Source organism: the organism of the source record quoted next, unplaced genomic scaffold, assembly GCF_019419815.1.
Source record: "Pyrus x bretschneideri cultivar Hongxiangsu unplaced genomic scaffold, Pyrus_bretschneideri_v1 Contig9, whole genome shotgun sequence".
Lineage (NCBI taxonomy): Eukaryota > Viridiplantae > Streptophyta > Magnoliopsida > Rosales > Rosaceae > Pyrus > Pyrus x bretschneideri.
The window spans coordinates 6,252,131-6,278,174 of NW_025999831.1; the positions used below are offsets into that span (position 1 = coordinate 6,252,131).

At 36.1% G+C, this 26,044-nt stretch overlaps 1 pseudogene; it reads right to left on the reverse strand.

Annotated features, from left to right (window-relative positions):
• Window positions 1-10,458: 10,458 nt before the first annotated feature.
• LOC103953188 lies at window positions 10,459-11,876 on the reverse strand (annotated as a pseudogene).
• Between the last annotated feature and the right edge of the window lie 14,168 nt (window positions 11,877-26,044).

Consider the following 26,044-nt stretch of genomic DNA (forward strand, 5'->3'; position numbering starts at 1 on the left):
AATTATGCATACAACACGCTATCAGCAAGCTCCTGACGCTGTGCTAAAGAGAGTTTGTTCTTCAATCAGGAGAGTATTACGCTTTAATCATTCTTTTTGTGATTAATTTATTTTATTGAACTGATCTACATGTTATTGATTTAATTTAATTTTTCTGTGTTGAATGTGATACAACGCATTGTAGATGCAAATCCAGCTTTCTGAGAAGGATCTTCTACAAATTCAAAAGCTTTTGTAGTTTTCTGCCAATTAGGTACGCTTAAAATAAATGAAGATATTTGAAACGATCATGAAGCATGGAAACATTCCCCATGATGCATGAACCCCCTACATTTATATTTACCTTCCGATATATATATATATATATATTGTATATGATTCATATATTTGCTAACATATATATAGACACACACACACACACACACACACACACATATACATATACATTTCATGTATTACGCAATTATTATTTTGCTATGTGGAATTTGTGAGTCAAAGCATATAAATAAATTAGAAGCAATTTAGGGTTTTTCAAACCCTAGAGAAATAAAAAAAAATAATAATAAATTGGCAAATATGCAGCATGGTTGTGGCTCGTTGCCATGCCGCCGTTTCTCCGCCGACACCGCAGCTGGCTTGCAGTCCAGCTACGTGGAGTACACATGGGAATAACATCATTTGACACCTTGGACCACACAACAACAGCCATTTGGGCTTTGCTGCTTATGCAAAGCACACTAAGCCTTCAGCCTGCTAGGTTTCTCACCAGCCTACAGCCCCAGCCCAACTCGAGAAGGCCTACAGCTTTCGTGGACCTGCCCTACTCGTCCCTGGCCAAAAACTAGCAGCCCAGTGCTGCTGGGCCCTTTTGTGCCATGCCCAGGCTTGCCTTCAGCAAACACGTTGCTTGTTAGGCTTCGCCCATGCCTCGGCCCAACTCGCTAACAGTTTTTCGCTGCTGGGCTTGAACTGCCCTAGCCTAAAACCCAATCTTAGTTTCCACTGGGCTTTGTAAGCTCCAACCCACAAGCCAGCCTTCAGCTGGGCCTACTCATGCGCCCTATTTTGGCCCAAACTAGCAACTTTCGTTGCTGGGCTTACCCAGACCACACGGCCCAGAGGCCCGCAGCCTTCCTCGAGGTCCAAAGACCTAAACAGTGTTGCAAGGCATGTCCCCGCACCGTAGCTAGCCCAATAAGGCTAGGCGGCATTATTTTTTGACAAAAATCCAATTTTTGGCATGCCCGTGTTATAAATCGTACCCAAGTATTTTTTTTGGGGTACTTTAGTTTATGCTGATTCATTCTAATTTAATTATCACTTGGCCTCTCACCAACCGAAGCTAATATGATTCGTCTGTCATTAATTTTGCTTCCAAGATCGACCCCATTTGGTCCCGATCTATTGAATTAATTAAAAGTGACCATCAGTCCACTAATCTGATAATTAATTCAAAATTATTGACCTGAAGATCACTTTTGGACATTAACGATTCAATAATTTATTTTTCTACTTTGAACCATTGACATCCTTTCGTAGTCACAAAGCTCTCACACTTGAGTTCCCAAAGCAACTCAAATCCACTACACTTAAATCAGCATTTGTATTATGTGTTCTTGTAGGAACCTTTCTTTTATAAACTAAACGTTCATAACTAAATTGAACTTGTAGTTTCAAATTTAGTGCCTTTGAAACTCGAAGTTTTCATAAAACAATACACCCATGAACACCGGACATTTTTCATGTAAACCATGTCTTAGAATCTGAATGTTCTACCTTTAATGCTTATGAATGTTTTATTGCCCATAACATTATTCACAATCTTGTTCCCTCCATTTAGTGATTGTCGAATCATCACAAGTTTGATTTCCCTTATTTGGACGTTTCTAACAGAAACCACCTTATGTGGACGTGAATCTCCACTTGACTATTAAAAAGCTGAGAAACCATTGAAGCCAATAATGATATGGAAGAGCTGAATAAGCCTTCGCCATGATCTTCATTCGAAGACTTATGCCTGAAGCATTAGATAGGGAAATACCTCTGAAACAAAGAATCCATAACTCTTTGGCTCGCTTCTACGGACCTATTTACTCATGAATGATATTGCCTGAAGCACACCATGATTACATCCATGAATGAGTATGATTCTAAAGTTTATAAATCTAATCGAATTTTGACTGGAGAATACTTTTCTCATCCTTCCAAGTTTCTAACTCGTTCCTGAAGCAGCAGTGCAGAGAATGGAAGTTTACCAAATTTTTGGATTTGATTACTACTATAAATATAAGAGAACGGTATAGATTTGGCTAGAGTCTACCAAATGGTGATGCCTTGCTTCAGCAATGCTCTACTTCAGTAGAGATGCACAAAATGGTATTGCTCTACTTCGGGAAAGGCGTACCGAATAGACCCTTCCAGCTTTGGCTGAAGCTTACCGAACCCAAGTCTGGGTCTGTCTCTCTCACAATCCAATTTCAAGTTTGTTTTTACAACATATGGTAGAATCAGGGCCTGCCAAGGTGTGGCATCATGCCCGAAGAGTGATCCTTGGCACCTAAGACCTAAAACTTCAAGAATAAGTCGTAATATTTCCAAACCTTAACCCTGCAGAATCTATTTTCATCTTGATGGAATAGATCATTGGTTATGCACCTATTCGTGCCTCTACCAATGTTGTTAAGGAGTACTATTCTTTTAGTCAATATGTGAGACTAATTTTGCTCCACCAAACATCGTTGGAAGAGCAATATTTTGACATAGATGGCCTTGTTGGCCAAATCCCCTTAGTAAACCATTTACTTTGTGAACATTTTTTTTTTTTTTATGTTCTTGGATTCACATTTGGTGTTTGTTTTAGTTATGGATAATCTTAGTGATATTGTTCTCGAATATGAGTTAATTGAATCATGTTTCTTGTATACATATGACCGAATTCAATTAAACACGTGATTAGGTAGGAATGTGGGAAAGTTAGTTGTCTGGATGAATGCGATACTACGCACACTAACTTTACACCTAAGTCACATCTCTAGCAATGACTTCAAGTCTATCCAACCTAATTAAGAGCATTGGCATGCTTCTCGTTGTATGGATGGTACCAAATTACCATTTAAGAGACTTTATATTATCCCCGTTCTAGAAGAACGTCGTTGAGTTTTAATGATATTCGAGAGAACAATGATCATGAATGAAGCCACTGATAGAAAATAGAGTGGAATATATTTGCACTACCTCCAAAAATGAGCATGAAGCTTTACTGTAGGGCCAATGGGCTGTCTCCCAACTGGGAACACGCCACACATGGCCGGCCTGGAGGTAGGTGATTCAAGTAGTCTACTTGCTTTGACATGACCTTTTGGGACACTTAGGTCAAACAATGATGCCACGACGCATTTCCTTACTCGAAGTATAGATCTTGCGCTTACAAACACACTTTACCAAGCCTGCTCGTTGGGGAAATTGATTTTCTAAACCATCCCTAGCAAAGATACAAAACAACTCTTTTTTCACAGTGGATTCAAGGGCATATATGTGGATTAATTCAATCAAAATGTGGACTATATAAATGCTTATGGTTTTGGTTGATGAATTGACAAACTAGTCACATGTTTACCTACACATATTGCTGCTAAATCTCCTAGTCGATTTTAAGGGTTCACCACCCCACTTATCCCATAAAGTCTGGAAGACTGGATAATACCTGAGAATTTATATCGACGATTTGTGATAAGTATTGCATGTCTTTTGAGTTTATAATTGGACATCGAATTCCCATGTTCACCCTAAAACAGCCTCGCATAGTGTTCATAAAGCGCAATTTAAATGATCGCTCGAATCTTAGTGAACGCACCAAGTTTTTGCTATCTACCTTGGGCTATGCAATCTTGTACACATCTATGTTGGTCCGCTTTGAGGCCCATTGCCACCTAACCTTTTTGACGTTACATTTGGTTATTAGGTATGAACCTAATGCTTCGTATTTATGTGTTTTGGGTATGCATTCCATGTGCCAAGTTTCGTCGCCGTACTATACCAATATGGGTCCTCATAGAAGGTTGTAAATCTTTGTCGATTACGATTCTCCTTTACACTAACTTTTTAGAGCCCTTGCAAGCGATTTCTTTACCGCTCATTTGTGGATTGTCACTTCAATGAGATAGTTTTCCTACCATTAGGGGGAGATAAAAACGTCAACATTCCTATAGAATAGTGCGAATTTGCATGGACGTTGCCCACTATATCTCATCTTAATCCCCATACCGCACAAGTGTGATAAGCAAGTGCAATGAATTATAGCTTTCAGGATGTTGCTCCAGACGCATTCCTTTGATGTAGCTAAAGTGACGAGATCATATACCAGCTGCAAACATGTCTACAAGGATAGACGTACTTAAAAGAGGTCGAGTCAACTTCCTTGAATGATGTACCGCCCCTATTGGACGGTTTGGCTGCCCTTATTGGACTACCCGGTACATTGATGGATAGCCAATCAATCTGTCTCAGCCTGAAGCACGATTGATCACTCGGTTCATAGGATTCACTTCCCTAGAAGAGGACGGTCACGGCATAAAATGAATCTATACTTGATTGCTATCTCAAATCATTTCCATCTCATGAGATTAATCCAGATTACTCTCGAGACTTGAAGTTCTTGGTCCAGTATATTAGTTTGGATAAGACAATGGAATTAGAATGAGATTATCATTGATGATGTTTTCACTTATATGGTAGCTACCGACTTAAATGAAAACGACGATATCGAACCATGTTCCGTTGATTAGTGACAACGTAGAACTGATTGGACAACAAAAATCACAATCTAGGTTAAATTCCTTACCAAATTGTGTTTTGGACCTATCATTCCTACATTGCAGAAGGTAATACTGTTGTGTTACAAGTGGGAAATGAAGTGTAATGAGATAAATAAAATCGTGCGATATAATGCACGCCTTACGATGCAAGGTTTCTCTTAAACACCTTGTGATTGATAGCAACATTATGAAATGTGGTTAGTGTTCTTCATAAGGATAGTAATACCAAGATTGACATGTAAGTTCCAGAAAAATTACATGGACTAGTTCAAATAGTTCCAAATCATGGAACACCCTCTCAACTTGTTTGAGGCGTTCACTTACGGATTGAAGCAATCTGACGGATGTGGTACTACCTGTCTAAGTGATTATTTGATCAGTTAGGAATATGAATTACGCCTCTGCGTGTTAAAATATGAAGTTTTATTCCAAATTGCTAAAGTTGCAATTTATGTTGGTGACATGAATCTCACTAAGACTCTAGAAAAGCTTGAGAAAATTGCCTTGCACTTGAAGACGAAATTTGAGATGAAGGATCTTGGAAAAACTCATTTATACCTTGAACTCAAGTTCAAGCATTGTTCTGACTGTACTTTGGTCTACTAGTCAAACTACACCCCGAAAGTGTTACCTTTGAGTATACCTATGATCTTCCATACGCTATATGCAAATGAGACCCTTGAAGAGGTTATGGAATCCAAAATTCCATATCTAAGTTCAACTTTGCACTTTGTTAATTTAGCCTATTGCGTTAGATAAGACATCTCCTTTGCTGTTAATCTATTGGTAAAGATGCAGCACTACATCTACACGCAACCACTGAATTTGTATTAAAGACGTTTTTTCGCTACCCTGAAAGGTAATACGGATTTGGGCTAGTCCTAGCGTATCTTGGGCAGATCTGACCCCCTTGATCCTCGGAATGATGTTTGCCTTGTTTGTTATGCTAACACTAGTTACTTATCAAATTTTGACTTTACCATTAAGGCAAATCCCCGAATGGCTATGTCTTTACCATTAAGGATATCGCAATATCTTGGAGGTCCAAATTTTGACTTTAGTTGAGAAATCTTCGAATTACTCCAAGACTCATCTTACTTCACTGCGCCACATATGAGACATGAGAGCTCTTGTTGAGCATATTCGAAGTACTTGTTGTTTTCATCCATCGTTAAGTTCTGACGACGATCCATGAAGCTATGTTGCATGTATCAACCCGACCAAGACATGATACATCAACGAAGTCAACGCCAAGACATATTGCGTCTACATCTACATCAGTAAAGCATCAGGAGATTGAAGTCATGCAAGCCAATCCCAGACAACCTTGCCGACCTCTATAAGATGTCATTGCCCAAGTCAACCTTCCAGAAACTTGTCCAAGGAATTGGTATACCTAACTATTCATATGCAATGCTTGTAGTTCTCATTTGGAAGTTGTCAAACTCAGGGGGCATTTTTCCCACTGGGTTTTCTATACCTAACTAGGTTTTGATGAGGCACCCATCTTGGACTGATCATACCCTTGTGAGCTCTTCTACTTGCATCTAGAAGATGTATAGTTTTGACTTAATGCAACTTCTCACTTTTCTCCTTAGTCTATGTGTTTTTCTCCCACCTTGGGTTTTACCTCGTGAGGTTTTGTGAGTTTTACCTTTTATGCATCCTTCCATTAATCTGAGACTCGCATTCACTCATTGTGCCGACAACTTCATCAACTGTACTTGCTTAATCGCTACAGACCTAATGTGCCATTTAGTTTAGTATTTACACACTTAAGGGGGAGTGTTGCAGTCCTATTAGATTAGGAATGTAATTATGTAAATCTTAGTGTATCTAGGGATATCTTGGAATATTCTCTAGGGTTAGATATTATCCTATTAGAGTTATAATCCTATTAGGGTAAGGATTTAACGTTCCCTACCACTATAAATAAAGGCACAATGATGTGAGATAAAACATACCTCACAATTACACATCTCTCTCTGCTCTCTATGTGCCACACCCCCTCTCTCTCTATGATCTCTATAATTGTTCAGTAAACTATACCTACAATATAAACAGTCTACTATGTCAACTAAACAAACGCTTTTTACAACCCAGATGATGGAATTGTGTAAAGTGGGGCACAAAAGAAGAACACAAAGGATAAAGTGGGATATAATATGGTATATGGAGTACTCAGAATTTTGTGTTGTGCTTCTACTCCGTATTTTCATTTTCTAATCACAAAGCGCTCTTTCAATTTACCTCTTGTATCAGATGTGGGCCTATACACATAAACACACGAAAGTAATTTTATTTACTTGAAAATAGCGTTGTACACATGCATGAAGTACAAATCCATAAACAAATGAGAGTAAATTATACTTGATAATCCTACATATAGAGATGCACTACATTAATCTTAGGTCTGGATTAATCATCCCGTGGTACTTCATTTGATCTAATTCTCGTTGATTTTGATTGGTAAGTCTAGCTTATGTTGTAGTTGATTACTCTTGGTGAGAGGAGAAACAAATGACGTGTCATATTGTCATCTTTTGACTTTTTTTTGGCGTGACACTTCTTCTTCATTGGTGTGTACGGTTTGAAAAGATACGCATATCCTATTGGAGGAGAAATTTTTAATTGTGACAGGAATACAAGTGGTACACAACGTGTTAGAAGTGGTGAGAAATTTTATTTGTTAAGTTATTAACTTTTTAGCACACATATCACACTATTTGTATAGTGATACATGATGTACCACCCCATGTACCAATTCATACTAAAAAATATCTCCTATTGGAGAGACTTTTTTTGAATTAATCAATGGTGCAATTAATTAGTTTGATTATTAGTTTCATTTGTAGAAATTAGCGGAATTAATAAATCAATTTATCTTTTATGCCAAAACTTAATTTTCTGAATTTTTCAACTTTGTTTCTCATATGTGGACAGCCACCACTAATTGTAGGGACGTACAATAGTGGAGTGCACCTTGAAAATCTTATTTTGTTAGAGTCTAATTTAGTTAGAAATATGATTGTGTAAATCCTATCGAGATTTTGTAGAATCTTTTAGATAGTTTTCTTATTGTAATGTAAGTCTAATTTAGTTGACTTCTAAGTCGCTAGTGCGGGATGCTCTTTTTCCTTTCTACCGGGTTGAAATTTCCGGCAAGATTTTTATCGAGGCCCATTATGCACCATATTCTCAAGTTGTACGGTTTTCTAATCATCAATAAATATCGTACTTTTTCTAAAAAAAATGGTGAGGAATTTACATTCCTACTATTATAAATAAATACATAATGGGATGATAAATCAAACATCAGAATTCACCAAATCTCTCTCTGCACCTCTGACATCCTTCTCCTTCTCTCTATAACTCTTCAGTTAAATAGGCCTACAACACCTTATCAGAAAGCTCTTGTCGTTGTGGTAGAGAGAGTTTGTCCATCTTATCAGAGTAATCTTACGTTTCAATCATACTTATTATGATTAACCTTTTATTTATTGAATTGACCTGTATGCTATTAATTCAATTATTCTTTCTTTCAATGGCTATGTTGAATGTAGTACAACACATTTGAAGTGATATCTCGACTTTTGGAGAAGAATCTTCTACAACTAGGATTCAAAGACTTTATTTCGTTTTCAACTAATCAGGTTCTTCTAAAACACAGACTTGATTTTTTTATCAGGCCCTATTTACAATAAAAAACACTCCTCATGATGCATGAACCCAACCTTTTATTTTATATTCCATCAACTCTAGATTCATGCATCATGGTGAATGCTTTCATGCAAACAAGACTTGATATTTATCAAGTCTATGTTATAGAAGAACGTAATTGGCTGAAAATGAAATAAAGTCTTTGAATGCTAGTTGTAGGGAAATTCAGAATTTCATCTCCAATACATTGTATCAGGTTCAACATAAAAAGAGAAAAATGAATCAATAGTAAGTATATTGATTCAATAAAATAAATTTTTATTCATAATAATAATGATTGAAAAGTAATACTCCCCTGACTGAAGATGAACAAACTCTTTTTAGCATAGCGTCAGAAACGCGCTGATAACGTGTTGTAGGCCTCTTTAACTGAAGAATTATAAAGAAAGGGTGTGGCAAAGAGTAGAGAAAAGAGAGAATTGGTGAACTCTGCAATTTGTGTTATCTCACCTCCATTGTGCCTTTATTTATAGTAGTAAGAAAGGTAAATTCCTTACATTTTAGATATTACAACTGGAATAGGACACTATCTAAAACATAATGTAAAATCCCATAATAATTTACTAAGTTTTACACAATCAAAATCCTAACTAAATTAAGACTGCCAAGGGCGGAGCCAGGATTTTTTTCTTGGGTGGGCTAGCTGAAAATAGTACCATAAAATTATATGTTTATTTTTTTGCTTATATAAATTATATATTAATCAATATAAACAACAATATAATATAAACTATTCTCAAATTCATAATCCTAACCGATAAATTCAAGGACCATATAAATAATTAACCTACTAATTAAATCAATAATAAGTAAATAAAGAGATTAAGAATGTACCAATGGTGACATTCATTGGAAAATTGCAACGGAAAGTCAAGAATTGAGGAGATAGAGATTTAATTGTGTATTTAAAGAACTTTATTAATCTTTTCTTGAGTAAGAAGCACAGAAGCTAAATTACATAGAGTAAATGGTCTCTTTCTTTAAAGAATAGAATAAAGGGGGACTGGAGATAGAACTTGTTTATAACTTTTAGCTGAAAATGTATTATTTACTACTTCTCCTCTACTAAATATACATTAAATAATAATCTGTATTGAAATTGAGTAGGCTATAAGCATGAGTTTACAAAAGAATAGTTCTATTCACAAACCTATTTTACTTCCAACACAGCCTCATTAATATTTTGTTAGTGATCATCTTCAATTCATTCGATCTAAACAACTGGCAATTAAGAGATGTGTGTAAGAAGTAAAAATGAGTATATGGATAGCACTACCCTTACAGAAAAGCTCCTTGAGCTACAGCTCACCTTAACCTTGTGGATGGCTACGCTATTGCAGGACTGCATTAAAATACACTGATCTGTCTCCGTTTTGAGAAATACAGTAACAAATAATTTAGTGTTCCTTATAGGTTGTGCTAAAAGGCCTTATTTTTTTTGTGGTGAGTATATGTAGAAGTCGAATTCAAGATCTGAGTATCACTTTAATGAAGAAGTTGAAGTCTCACGTTAAAATCAATTAATAATATAAAGAGTAATCTAATTATATATATATGCAAGATTTATACTTTTATACTCAACAATTACAACCCCAAATTTCACTAAATTGTTCTGCAAATAAAATAGTTTAGCGTGATCACCGACCACGGTTTCCGAGTCCAACAGCATTTTCCTTCCTCAAGAACATTTCCCCCCTCTTAATTTTTCAAATTTAGTATTGGAAGTGCAAAACGAGGGGCGTGCCAATTAGTCATGCAATACTTTGTTAATTAAACAATTAGTCATGCAACACTTTGTTCATTTTCATACAAAACCTACATGCACGCACGCACAGAACCCACAGAAGGATACAAACATAATAGATCCATCTCTTTTATTTATTTATTTTTTATTTTTTATGGTCTGATCTCAATTAACAGCTCAGACCAGAGAGAAAATTAGCTACTCACCACCACCTTTTTCTAATGCATAATATCATGTGAACGATATCAAGTCCAGTGTATGTATACATACCAACTGTATATATATCAAGATAATTAATAAGATACAAAATCACATGTTCTTACATTTTTAAAGCTGTAATATCACATAAACTGATAAAAGTAGTCACTAGCTAGCATTCACTTTGCAAGTTGCGATTAAATCACCTAAAAACAATATATTTCTGACCACCAACAATTTAATTTCTTTTCCTTAAAACAATATATTTCTGTAGTGTTCACCAATAATTTAATTTATTTACCTTTTATTTTTCTTCACACTCATATTCTGAGTAAAAAGATACTGAGTTCAGGACCTCCATTACCCTCAGGGTTCAACATGTAAAAGGCCTCCGAGTCACGGCTTCCCACAACTCGTTCAAACCTAGCTCTCATATAAAGCAACTCACCTTCAGACGCGCCACCCTTTTTTCCGTCGTCTAACACCGGAATCACGCCGGCTCCGACCGAAACACTCCGAACAGTGCTCAGCACGTGCCAGTCTGACTCTCCGCAGGTGCGAGTCGCCGCATACCCACACTTCCTCCCATTACAATACATAGTCCATGAAGGCTCCTGAAACAGCTTCCGGCCATTCATACCTGCACGGCCGGAACTCTGTTGCTTTTCAGACTCGAGAGCAATGCGCACGAGCCCCGAAGACATCTCTTTAACGAGTGAAGACGTTGACATGGCTAGCTCGAGAAGCAAGACAGGATCCGACCGGGTGTCCAGCTGAACGGCAAAGCTGACGTGACCACGGCGGTTTCCAAAGAGCGTGCCGGTGACTTTTCAGCCTAGGGAGGGGGTGACGGAGAGGTTGGAGGGGAGGGCGAGCCACTTGCATGTCGGGATAATGGTGGGGAAGGAGAGGAAGCTGAGGAAAGAGCGGAGGAGGGAGGTGATCTTTGTTTGGGTTTTGGATATGTGGTGGAAGGAGACTGGAGAGTGGTGTCTCGGAATCAAAAGGTTGTTGGGGACATCGTCGTTTTGAAGATGGTTAAGTGGGAGAGTTGATGGTGAAGATCTGAAGTGGTTGGATGGGATGATCCTTCTTGAAGTGCTTCTTGATATGGAAGTAGTACTGGTGCTTCTGTGGAGGCTGAGCTCTTGGTGTTTCATGGTGACTTAAAATTACAATTTGATATGATCAAAAATTGTCCGTAAGGTTTTGTAAGCTTGTACTTTCTAATTCTTTGAAATATGAATACAAATTATGAATACAAATCGAAATGTACAAATATTTTTGAGAGATGAATTTAATTTAATCCTAATTTGCAGAGAAAGAGTGAGAGGAATAGGGGGGAGGGGAGCGCGCTGTTCTTTTGAGAGAGAGAGAGAGAGAGAGAGAGAGAGAGAGAGAGAATATTGGCCGACAAGTGATGATAGTGTTCGGAGGTGGCCAATATAAAGGGAGACGATGGAGGCTTGTGATGATGATCACATCCTAGACTTTTTTTTCAATAGTGTGTACCTCATGTGGACCTACAAACCACCACATTATATATGTTCATAGCCACACCACTTTCAGCTACCTGCTTTTTTATGAATAAGAAAATGATAATGTTAGAAATACTAAATTTGGAGACTAAATTTGTAAATTAAATGATGCATTACCATAAGAATGAGCACGTTTATCAACGCTTAACTAATAAAACAATTATCAAGTTTCATGTCCTTTAATTTTCAAAATTTAGTTTACAAATTTAGTCTTCCTAGCATTACTCATAAAAAATAGAAAAAGAAAAAAAAGTGATTTCTCAATTTTATATTTATCATTTTTCTTTTTCACAATTATTTGTAGCGACTGAAGGAAGTTGAACTTATGGAGCATCCCACCTCCAGGTTGAAGCAGTTGTTAGAATCAATTAATAGGTCTCCAAATCTTATGACTCCCATTGGAAGAGAATAACTGCCAGTATATGGACATGAATAGAAGATAAGACATCTTAAATGAGATTTTTTAATATTCTTAAATAATTAAGTCTTCAAGAGAGACTAGTCGTCTTTTGTTTTCTTTTCGTTGGTTTCATTTTATATATTGATGGGTCCTTTCTTTTCTGTCGTGTAAATGAATACTATTCTTTTTTCAATTTATAATCGATTTATAACAAGCCTTTCGTTTTTTTATAGAAAGCGACTAAAAGAAGTTTGATCTTCACCTTAGCTCATTTAACATTAATGTCACAATAGAAGAAAGTCTAACATTTTATAAGCAAATACAAGATTCTTAACTTTTTATGTGGAACAACACTATATATCCTAACAACAACCCAAATTTGATACTGGAATTTGAGTGCTGTCTACGATCTTTTCTTGGTTGAATTCGATGATTTCATGGTCATCACATATATTATATTTCATGATTTTATGCTTATATGTTTCCCGATTAAATTCAAAGGAAAACTAATGAAAAAAACTTAAAAACTTTGAGTTTTAACGATAAGGACAAAATAAAGGGTAAAGTGAATAATACTAGGATTGACTTTTTAGTGTAAAAATATCGTTTTTCGTTAAAGTGATACCATAAGTTTTTCGTTAAAACTTCCTATATTAAAATCATGAAGATTAAGTGAGTTGAAAAAGTACTATCGCATTGAAGGGTTCTATATCTTCATCTTTTCTCAAGGCATTTCTTTAGACAAAGATTATGCTTTTTTCTCTTTTCGGATGGTAAATATTTCTTAAAACATGGAATGTGAATCAAATCTATGCTTAAATTGAAATTGGTAAAGATATGAGTTTCTTAAATTAGAAATAAAAAGTGGTCAAGTGATGAAACATTTTTCTAAACTTATCTAAACTCGAATGAATATACGCTCATGGAACCCAGTAATTCCTTTATTTCTTTTAATTAAGTGGTAGTGGCCCAAGTTCATGGGACAGTCCTTAAACCCCAGAAGTTTATTATGCATTTGTCTCGTTTAGTATGGATCACTTTTAATTTTGAGAGGATTAGACATGAATGAAATTTCTTTCTTTTAATCTTATTATTTTGGGCATGTGGTTCAATATCTTAACGGATAGGTGTGGTAGGTTTCTACCCATATGTCTTGGGTTCGAAACTCTCCCATTTCTTATATTATTATAATAATTGCAAACCCTTCCTCTCCCCTTAAAATAATAAATTAAAAAAAAAATCTACCATTTGGGAAGGCATTGAAATGAATAAGTTTTTTTCGAGTTAGACACAATATTTTCATTTTTTTTCTTTAATAATGTCTTGCTCATTCCAATCTATTCTTCTACACCAAACGAAACCTTATTTTAAAATATAAGTAGGAAAAATTATACTTTGAAGAGTTGTGCGAGCAAAATGAATTTTTTTAGGGTACTTATAACGTGTCAGTTTTCTAAATGGTGTCGACATTTTGGAGAAGGGCTTATAAGCCTTGTATGATATCTGGTCAAAAGAAACTTCTCATATGTGATACAGAATATGTCTAAATCCAATGAACTTTCTTTCTTTGTATCATATCGTTTTTCAATCCTTTTTTGGTTTTGTGTAACTAATTCTTAATCTCTTGATGGTCAAATAGTGAAGATACTAACCCGTTGATATGTTTGCCCAAGTAGTGGAGAAGTAGAGGTTCGTAGGTGAGAGTATATGTACAAGGAACCTCAACTATACAACTAATTAAAAGAAGATTCGTGTTGTAAAAAGCATTGGGGATGAAGGAGTCGACCAAAAACTGTGAAGAACATGGAGGTGTGGAGGTGATTCTACACTGTATTGAGTTATAGGCTGCAGGAGGCTGGTGGGTAGAGTATAATTACTGTTCTAAAGATTCCCGCTTAGACTCTGTTTAGGCACTAGGCGGCTGGTCACTATTCCGATTAGTCTCTAGGCATTTGAAAATTAAGTAAATGCGCCTCGACCCTCTTAGGGGTCCACCTAGCCCACCTAGTATGCCTAAATTAACCCGTATAGGTTGCGACTCTCATTTAAATAAATAAATAAAAACTGATAAGTTTCATTTTGCATTTATTTTGCCAATGAAACGTAAAACACTTATTAAATACTTAGATAAACACTCATTATATGTTTGTTCCCTATGATTTCAATATGTTCTAATACTTTTTTTTTTTTACTTCGGTCTTTAGTGCAAATGAAGAGTAGATTTGTCAATAACATTTTTACTAAACTACTCCGAACTCTGGTGCAAAGGAACAGGAACACTGTCCTAATTATTAAATGACAAAAGAAGAACTATTAACCTCCTTGCACCAAAAAAAAAAAAAAAACAATCGTGAGATCAGATCATCTTCCATTTCTTCTCATATGAATATAGAAACAAAAATAAGAAAAAGACGAAAACTTTCAAATCAGAGTACTAAAATATAAACATGCATGGTCGATCAACGACGTAAACACCCTAACCAACATTTCGGCAAGCACCAGAGCCAATAGAAGCAATCGTTTCCAGCAAAAGATCGAAAAGAACAGAGAACTACCCTATGAAAAATAATGTAAACAACTAAAAGAAAGTTATCTTTTAGATGCTGAATCAGTACAATGATAATGTACATGGCCTCCATTGTATTTTTCCTCTATAAAACTCCATTTTTCATTAGCCTGATACATACGATAAGCATTACGTAAGGGTGCATGTGATGGCAGTTTTTTACTGAAAGAAAGTGACCGACCTGAGGGTGACGAGCATGATAATGAATTTGTTGAGATTATTTTATCTCATATGGGAAGAATCAGAGACTTTGCATATACTTATAAGTAATTGAGTTATTCTTTATATGCTCAAATTATTTTATCATAGAATATCAATTTTCTTCGTGGTATTAACGTCAGTTATCCCACGTGTGAAGTCCAACAACAACATATGCTCCATGCCACGCAATTTGTATTGTCAAAGTGTTAGGCTTGAAAATTTGGCACGCATCATGAGGGTACGTGTTAAGAGTATCAATCACATCAGAAAAATGAGAGACCTTATTATGTGTGCTTATAAATAACTGAACAATTCTTAATATTATTAATTAATTTTACGGTAGAATCTTAATTCTTCAAAAGCCTAATCAAATATGTTGTAAGGGAGGTCACAATGTCCCATCAAACTTCATCTTTCTTCAAAAGTTAAATCAAAATATATATGTTGTGAGAGAGGACACTGTCCCCATCAGAGGTGGATTGTCTGCCCTCTCATTTCCGTACTCTCTCCATGTCCTCCTGTGATGTGTGGTCACGGCCAAGTCACGTCAACATTTTATATTATTTTTTTATAGAAATAATAGAACAAAAAGTAATAAGAATATAAAATGTTGACTTGGCTTAACCGTGACCACACAAATATAAAGGCATGAAGAGAGTATGGAAATGGGAGGGCAGACAATCCACCTCTGTCCCCATCAATTTGGAAGCCAGACAACACTTTATATAAAGTATCTCTACCTCAATACATGCGGGGTTTTTAATTAATCATCATTACTACAATTAAATATATCAACCAATTAAAATAGGGAATTTTAAGGCCATCTCCAACTGATGGCTGGCCAGAGGGCTCGTTTTAGCCCTCTGGCCCTCCAAGATTCTACAAGATATTAATATTTTAATGAATAGTACAGGGCCATATTTGTCTCCGTTTCCAACCGAGGGCCAAAGGGCCATAGGGATCGTTTTAGCCCTATCACGAAAAACCGTCTCCAACCAAGTGCCAAAGGGCCATAAGGCCAAACATAATTAATTATTTAAATTTAAAAACTACAACAACTTAAATTCAAATCCAACAACTTAAATTTAAAAACTACAATGATAATTGGCTCAAAAAACCAAAAAAAAAATTAGAATTTAAATTTAATGAATGGTTTAGGTATTTATAAGAGGAAAAAAAAATTAGAATTTTTAAGAATTAAAAAAAAAAAAAATTGGCCCAAAAAACCGAAAAAAAAACAAAGAAAAAAAAAATTGAATACAACGGCTAGTTGACTAGCCGTTGTATTCAAATTTTTTTTTTTAAGCAATCTTGTCGGTTATAACCGACAGGAAAGCTATATTTTCTGGCCAGCCCTCTAGCCCTCTCCGATTCCGTGGGGCCCTCTCAAATTCCATAGCCCTCTGGCCTAACCCTCGGTTGGAGACGGTTTTTGAACTATTTTCGGCCCTTTGGCCCTCTGGACCCTTCGGTTGGAGATGGCTTAACAAAAAGTTTCTAGTATTATTCATTTTAACGAAAAATCATATTTTTACACTAAAAGTAAATCATGGTACTATTCACTTTACCCCCTTTATTTTGTCCTTATCGTTAAGACTCAAAATTTTCAATTCCATTTCATTAGTTTTCTTATTAAAATAAGTATGACGGTTCCAAATTAGCAACAGTTGCCCCATGAATCATGTCCTATACATTGGTGGCCTAACAATTTTGTTGAGAGTCAGAAGTTCGTCACAAAGTATTCATTGTGTACAGAATCAGCGTCATTACATTCATAGCATACATCAACACGAACTAATTATGTATGTGTGAGATTTTTTTAAATTTTTTTTTGAAAGAGGTAGTCCCCTTCGTTTCGGAAGTTGTTTCTATTTCTACATCTGTTTCTTCCTCACTTTCCCCCCTTTCTTCCGTTTCTGAGGTTTCTTTCAGTTTCTTAGTAACAATGGGTGACGGTATTCTGCCTAAATAGTAGACACAGGTAATAAATAAGAGAATACTAAAGATTCGAGCCATAGAATTTCTCAATTCTGACACAAGGTACTTATTAGATCTAATAAGTACATTAGATCTAATAGAATTATTTTGCTGTATCCAGCCTAATACCAACCCAACCCATTTCATGAATAAAATGTGACCAATTAACCAACCAACAAAACTACTTGTTACAAATAACATCTTGTTGTTGCATCGAAACATATAAATGTTGACTAATCTGACTAACATTGAACTTGGTAAAATGAAATGGTTGAATAATTGAAAAATGAGATTATTCAGGAATAACCATTGAATGCTAAGATTACGCATTGAATTTCTGGTAGTAGATCCATAATCAAAAAAGTGTTTGTGATTGCAAGAATCACGATTCCACAGAAGGCAAGTGGAGGAATTTCTTAAGACATGACTTCACAAGCCTAGAAGTCGGTGGCCTTGGGTTTATTGTTGTCTCAACCGAATTATAAACAGTCCTGAAAATGGAGAAAATTTTCATTGTGACCTATACACGAATGATACACTATATGTTATTAAATAAATAGGGAGAAGATTTATAATTGAAGTTGTTAATTTTTTAACAGAAGTATCTCACTACTTGTATAATGACACGTTGTGTACAATTTTTCAACAGAAGTATCTCATTGCTTGTATAGTGACACATGATGTACCACTCCGTGTTCTGGACATTCTAAAAAATCTCCCATAGAAAGGAAAGTTAATGTCAAATTTTTTATATTATAACAAATTTCCATATATTCTAATGCAATTTAACTTAGAGAGGAAATTAGGTCTTTGCATCAATAAAAGCCCTAAAAATCCAACAGTTTGAAAATGGGTTGGTTTTACCCATTTCTAATATGAGCTCATTTTAAATCAAACCACCCTTGATTAGTTGATTGTGAATCAGATGCATCCTATGCCCAAGCCCCTTTTGCCTTTTTCCAACCTCAAGCCTCTAGGTCTAGTTCTATTTAATAGTGTTGTATGTGAAGTGAAAGATGATGTAAGTTGCTATGAAAAATTGCGAAAATCCTATCTTCAATTCTGGAGAAATTTGCAAAAAACAAAAAAAAACTCTAAAAAATTATTGCTCCTAATTTTTCATATCTCAAAAACCCTACTGCAAGAATATCATCCATGGCTCCTTATTCTGCTACAAGTGACCATCATCTTGTTAGCAAGTATCACAACCCATCATCTTATTCTATGTGGATGATCTGAATGTGGGTATCGTTGCTGAGATTCACTAGAAGATGATGGTGGAGCACTTGTCCAACTAAGGTAATGGAACCAATTTTGCGCACAATTGCAGATGGTTGTAATAAATATTGAAATCCTCCATGAACACGAGCAAGGGGTGAACGGGGATTGTTTGGGGCGGGGGTGAATTCATAATGGACTGCCTACATATCCTTAGGAAAAAAATATTTAGATCACGGGTGTGGTTTTTAAAAAAGAAGATGTGATGTGTGCTACTTTGGACTACATTCTTAACGAGTAAGCCTATGGCGGGGCGTGTAGGAGAGATAAATCTCCATGATATGTGTGGATGCAAATTTCCGCCGTCTTCTCCTTTGATGAAAATGCACCTACAAAATAATAACACCTAAGATTAAGGCCAAAAACCTCACCCACCCATGATTAATTGGGGGTCATTTGGCCGAAGAATCTCCAATGCCAAAGTTAGAATTATGAAAAGAATGTGTTTAGGAGTTTGTGGGAAGCAAATAACTTAACTTTTTAGTGCGATAATAAGGCTATTTATAGAGGAGTGGCCGGCATGGCTATTTGGTTGTAGTCAGAATATACGTCCAAGAAACTGAGCAGCTGGTTCCTGGAAGTTGAATCTACTAGTAAATCAATTTAGGGAACTGGATAAGGATCCCTCAGGCATGCTTTGTTGAGGTCGATGTACTCCACGCAAACTCTTCATTTGCCCATCTCTTTCTTCATTACTTGCACGACGTTGGCAAGCCATGCTAAGTGTGCTACCTTTTCTATGAACCCGACCTTTAGTAGCTTGTTGATTTCCGCTTCAATGATTGTCACTCGTTCGGGTGCGAAATGTCTTCTCTTTTGGATCATTGGTTTAGCAATGGGATCGATGTGCAGCTTGTGGCAAGCTATCTTAGGGTCGATGCCGGGCATGTCGGAAGGTGATCATGCAAAGATGTCACGATTTTCCCTAAGGAAAGCCATGAGTTCCTTTTTTTTTCCTTCGAGCTCAGACGTGAGCCGATTCTAGTAGTCTTCTTCGGCTGTTAGGGATAAAAAAATGTGTTCGGCGTCCTCTTCGAGTTTCCATCACTACTCGTCTACTGTCGCATTGATTTAGACACCATTTTCTTGATTCGTCTGCTATAATTGCTATTTGGTACCTTCATCGTCCATTTGGACCTTGGTAGCCTCTACGGGGGATAAGGTTATTCTTTTTTTACTCATTCAGTACTTGCATTGTACATCTGCGAAATTGGATTTTTTGATACTTGACGGAGGTTACGGCATCCAGCTTTATCAGCCAAGGTCGCCCTAGATTGTAGGGAGACGGATCGCTTACTATTGCGAACATCTGCTTTGAGACAATTTGTGATGTTCTCACGTCAAGTGTAATGTTGCCGATGATAGTCGAGTTGTGTCCGTTGAATCCGGTGAGTACCTCCTCTCAGTTTATGATTGTGCTTTACAGGCCCATCTTCTAAGTTAATAAGAGCTAAAGTAGGTTGGCTGCACTAATGAGAGCTAAAGTAGCTGAAGTATAATGTCTTGATCTGTTGAATCTAAAGTCCATGCATTTGGCCTTTGCTTTCTTTTGTTCTTGTGTTGATTCTCGTCCTCCTTCTTTTATGCTACTGCTGATTCTTTTCGAGGCTACTCGAGTGCCTTATCTGGTCGCCAAGCCTAGTACCAAATTGCAGCTTATCTACCAAAGCGAATAAGTCTGCTAGAGTTAGATCTTCTTGTAGACATGTAAATTTTGTTGCATACAAATGATGCATCACAAAGCTCCACGTGACATATGACTCATCACAAATGGACAATATGTGGCACAAATCAAGCAAATGAAGCTCAAAACTTCCCTAAAATTTGGCAAAATGGGGGAAATATCCCTTAAAATTGGCAAGGGTCCAAATTGCTCCCAAAAACGAAAAGAAAGCTAAAGCAGTTTCACAAAACAAGCAAAAATTGAATATTGCTCCCAAAATAGGCAACAAACCTATAGATTTTGGCCAAACAAGGGAAAATGGCTAAAATTAAGACATAAAACATGCCTAAATTCTCCTATGAACGAATCAAGACACAAATTAAGGCCAAATCCATTCAAAGGCATGACTTTGAGAAGTCTATAAATACAAGGTCCCAAGACACACAAAACGGTCGACAATTTCTACATTCAAGGCCGAAATTCTCACATTGAGAAGAACATCTGCCAAATTTTTGAAGATTAATACGCTGCCAAAGCTCTTTTCGAATAACGCATAATCAAAGCTGAAGCTTGCTTCCAACCAAAGCCTAAGAACTCCGTTGAAGAATCAACAAGCACTTGTGTTGATTCTTTCAAGACTTTGTTGCAAGCTTAAAACTTGTAACAACGTTTGATTCAACATCAAGTCCCCAAAACCCTTGAACAAAATCCTACATTAACACTACCTTTGCCGCAGCCCTAAACCTGAGGTGAAGACTATCCACGCGTTGTTTCAAGTTCAAAACTTGAAGCAATCACTCAAGTCATTGCGACCCTTAGATCAACAACCTACGCATCTACATCAAATTTGAAAACTAAATCAAAGGAAAATTGTAAACAGAGATTGTAACCCTACAAATTCATTAATACAAATCTACTTTGTACACGTGTTCTCGTTTCATTCGTTACATAATTTTCGTGTTTACAAATTTGGCACGCTCGGTGGGACCTCTCTACCTCTCATCTCTATCTTAAAATCCACAAGAAACACACATGGCATTAAGAAAAGATCAAGTTATTCCCGCAACCAATGAGAAGAATAAAAACATCTTTGCTGCATGTGGTGGCACTTTGGGCGTCACAACTCGAAGCAAGGTAAGAGCTCTTTCTACCGTGCCTTCCACCCTTACATCAACTCTGCCGGAGGAGCAAGAGTACCCGAGACACGAGCCCATGATCACCTTGGCCTTACTAAGGGCGCCAGGGGAAAAAAGCTTAATAAAGTACTCCGAGTCGTTGACTTTCGATGCTGACTCAAGTAGTAGCTTGTATCCCATAGCCATGTAAGTCATGACTACTAGTGTGACTTCAATCGGATAGCAGCTGTCACAAATGAGTGAAGCAATCACAAGACTGACAAGGACCATGGAGGAAAAAGACTTGCAGATTGCTACACTCGTCAATCGTCTAGAGGCGTAGCACGACGAGAAAGCTGACCCGAAGGTTAATCCACCAAATAAGGAAACTGACGAAAATGAGGAGCCTCTGATGGACAAAGCTAAGGAGAAGCTAGACGTAGACCGAGCTGCGATGGTCATGGGATCTCTCTCTATCAAATAGCTGCAAGAGATAATCACAAGCACGATCAAGGTGCAAATGAAGGAAACTCGCATGGTTCCGTGCTGTACTCAAAGCCATACTCTAAAAAGATTGACGCCTTAAGGATGCCAAGGGCTTATCAGCCACCCAAATTCATGCAATTCGATGGAAAAGGCAATCCTAAACAACATATTGCCCATTTCATTGAAACCTGCAACAATGCTGAGACGGAGGAAGACTACCTCGTCAAGCAGTTCATGCGCTCACTAAGAGGTAATGCCTTTGACCGGTACACCGACCTCAAGCCCGAGTTCATTAAGTCTGGATTGCAAAGATCAGCTTTCTAAAACCTCTGCCGTTGAGATGTGTGTTCAAGGCATGCAATTGGGGCTACATTACATCCTTCAAGGCATAAAACCAATAACTTTTGAAGAATTGGCAACTTGATCCCATGACATGGAGTTGAGTATTGCGAATCATGGGAAGAAAGAGCCGATCACAGACCTTAAAAACGATAAGGTGTTCGCTCCAAACGTAGACAAGATTGGGAAAAAGCCTGCGAGCGAAGCTTTTGTTATCCATATTACCCTCATCAAGACCTCCACCACACCTGTTAAGATCTCCTCCAAAAGTAAAACAAAGGAAATGAAAGGTAAGCCTTCAATTTGCTTATGATATTATGCATGCAGGTTTGAATTATTAATCACCGGTTGAAACTATCTAATTGTCTTAGTGCTTAGCTACCATTAGGAAGTTTAAAAAAATAATTTGATGCAATTTTGATCGGAGGTCGGTCCCTGAAATTGACAAAAGCTTCTTGTGGTTAATATGTGCAAGTTCACTTAGGATGAATACCACGTCTTAAGGGTTGTATAGTTTTTCAAAAGGTTTAAAAATATTAATGAGTCATGCATGTTTAGATTTGATCTGAATACCACAGACTGTTGCATGTTTGATATACACTCTATGTTAGGGGTCCAAATAGGCATATATTAGAAAAATTAACCTTCAAATATGCATGTGTAATTCATAAGTAATTGGAAGAACTACATAGGATTGTTAAGGTGACAGCGGAACCTTAGGCTTTTACAACTTAATTTTTAAAAACCGTTTTCTTTTAGTTTATTTTATTTTGTCACCTTATTTAATTATTTTCTATTAAATTCGTTTTTATTATTTGAAATCACAAAATCACCTTTTTGCAAAACTTTGTTTTAAGTAATTAATTAAGATTTGATTTGACATAAATTATTCATTCAATCTCTATGCAGAACGAACTTGCTAGAGCTGCTATACTATGATTACCTTATACTCTTGCAAGTATTTAAAGTGTTTTTATCCCTATTTTTGCAGGAGGTAAAAATCATATCACTCACAACACATGGTGCTTAGACGATCAGAGTCAGGATGCGAGGATAGTCTGAGAATCAGGTTATTTTGACCCGCTATATAGCCTAGATTGGAGTAAGATGCTCTGATGAGCTACCTAGTTTGGACATATTCTTGTTAAGGCTTGTGGCTTTACCTTAGCAAAAGAGAGTTAGTTACAAACAATCATAAACAAAAATATTATTAAAAACATGGATAGAAAACACCTTGAAAATAAACTTGAATCATCAAAAACTCCAAAGTAATGTGTTCTTCCCAATCCCCATTTTCCTTTTTCCAACTCCAAGCCCTCTAGGTCTAGTTCTTATATCTTATCTTTGTCGTAGGTTAAGTGAGAGATGATGAAAGCTGTTACGAAAATTGGGAGAACCCTTATTGCGTGGAAATTTACAGTAGACAAAAACTTTTCAAGAATTATTGTTTCTAATTTTCCATATCTCAAACACCCTACACAAAGATTATCATCATTGGATGCGTATTCTACTACAACTGATTATCATCTTGTTAGCAAGTAGGACAACCCTTGCCTTGATTTGTATTTCAAGGTGGAACTAGGGGATCAGGCATCCCATACATATCTAAAGCAAATTTCTCTTCGTAGCCTAGTCCCACTATCCCTTCCTTAAGCTCATCTACAACCTAGCAAACTGCATACATGGAAAGCACATGAAGACTTGTCCTACGCGACCTTGTTATGGGTTCACAATCACCCCAAAACCCTAGCCTCCAACGTTCATGCTATCATCGGCGACCATCGTTTTGCGGTTGGTGTTTGAGAGGTTTTGTTAAGATTCTACAACTTATTTTTTAAATAATGCTAAACACTGTTTTTTTTTTTTTTTTGAGACTGGAGAGAGAAAGTGATAGTTAGCAACTTATTATTATTTTTTTTTTAACTTTTATTTTCACTTGGACAACAAGGGCTCTTTCTTTCAAGAATATATGTATTATCTAAAATGGACTTTTTTTTTAGGAAAAAAAGATGGCATTTCAGTCAAAATGGTCATTGAGATTTGTATATCTCCTCACTTTGGTCCCTGAAATTTGAAATCGATAAAATTGGTCCATGAGTTTATCCACAATCAATCATTTTGGTCATTCCATTAAAAATCTCCATAAAATAAGGATAAAATGATAAAAATACCCTAAAATTTTGTCAAATCATTTTGGCCTATTATTTATTAAATTGAGGGTAATTTTGTCATTTTGATCCTTAATTAACATAATTTTTCACCGAATGATAGATCTAACATTCGTGTCGTGTTTTCTGTGTTCGTATTATTTTCATGACATACCTGATATCCTAACAAGTCGTATCGTGTAACACCCGTTAATGTAAACGGGTAATATGATCCGACTTGAAATCGATCCGTTAATATTATCAAGTAATATGACCCAACTCGTCGCCCGTTAAAGTAATATATTTTAAATCAGTAAATAATGAAAATGAAAAACATAATTTTACCTAAAAAATGGAAATCATAATACTAAATTAGTATATGCATATCGCATTGTCACATAAATATTACTTCAAAACATAAAAAATAAAAAATAAAAAACATTTGTCTTTCAAGTATTACATACCCCAAAATAAGAGTTACTACAAAATATCAAATGTTCAAGGATATGCAAAATAAAGGGAGTCGCATTTGATGAGGGTTTCTATAGTTTTAAAAATTCAAACGACGATGTACCCATTCTCAAAGCGTAGAGGATGTGATCATGAGTGTTGGCATATTTCTTTACATTTTTTTGCACTTTAATTTTTTTTTTAATGTGTTTGGTATTTTTAAATTACTTGATATTTTTATTTTTAATGTGTTTTATAATTTTTTTTAATCTCACTCTCTTTGCCTATAGTATACTTTAAAAATATATAAACAAATAAAACTTTATTTTTTTAAATTTATATAGAATAGTAATACAATAATACATATTTAATATACAATATACACATATACACTATGACTATTGTATTTTATAGAAAGTTTTTTTTCTAGTTTGAAAAATTAAAATCATCAAAATAAATTTTTTTCTTAACATGTTGAAACAGGTTATACACATGTCACTTGTGTAAACCTATTAAGGACCCGTTATTAACAGGTTCTTATGGTGTGACCCCGATGACGATCTAATTATTTATCGTGTTGACCCGAAACCTTTATTTTTGTGTCGTTTACGTGTTGTATGTAACGGGTCGTGCAAGAAATTACCAGGTTTACCGAAGGACCAAAATTGATGGTGGACAATCTCAAGGGACCACTTCTATTGATTTCAAATCTCAAAGACCAAAGCACGGATAACTACCTAAATTTTTAGTGTGTTTCAAATTAGTCTCACCTTTAAAAACATTTCAAATAACTACCTAATGTTGAAAAATTAGGCATTTGTTGCCTTAAACTAATGAGTAAGGAAAAATGAGACATTTGTTAGGTCACCAACGTTAACCGATGACTTAACCAACATTAAGTGATAATTTTCTAACAATAAATGGTTAGGTGGACAAATACTAAAGTTGGTATCTACTAATTGTCATTTTTGGATCTCTAATTCTTCAAATTGACTATTTTCAACCAAGTTAAGTCATAAATTTGCTCAACTAAATTGCGTCAATTTGAAAATCAAAGCTTTATAGATGACTTGAGAATAAAAACCCCTTTAATAATGGGAAATTTGACACACCCCGACCCGGGATGTCCATTAGGACCCCAAATTGAACTGTGTTGGGCGACACCTGGAAGGTGACGAAGCCATAAAGTGTGATAGTGTATAAAATATGAATAAATTTGAAACTAAAAGTGTCTAAATACCAGAGTGCGCTACGAGTGGGAGCGAACCCATTTCACACGCGATGTTAGAGCACAAGTAAAGTACAGTAGTGTGAGTAAGAATCATACCCTTAAAAGTAGCCACCAATACTAAGATTAGCCATATATCCGCGTCGATACAAACTCAGCAGTTAAAACCTGAAGGGGTAC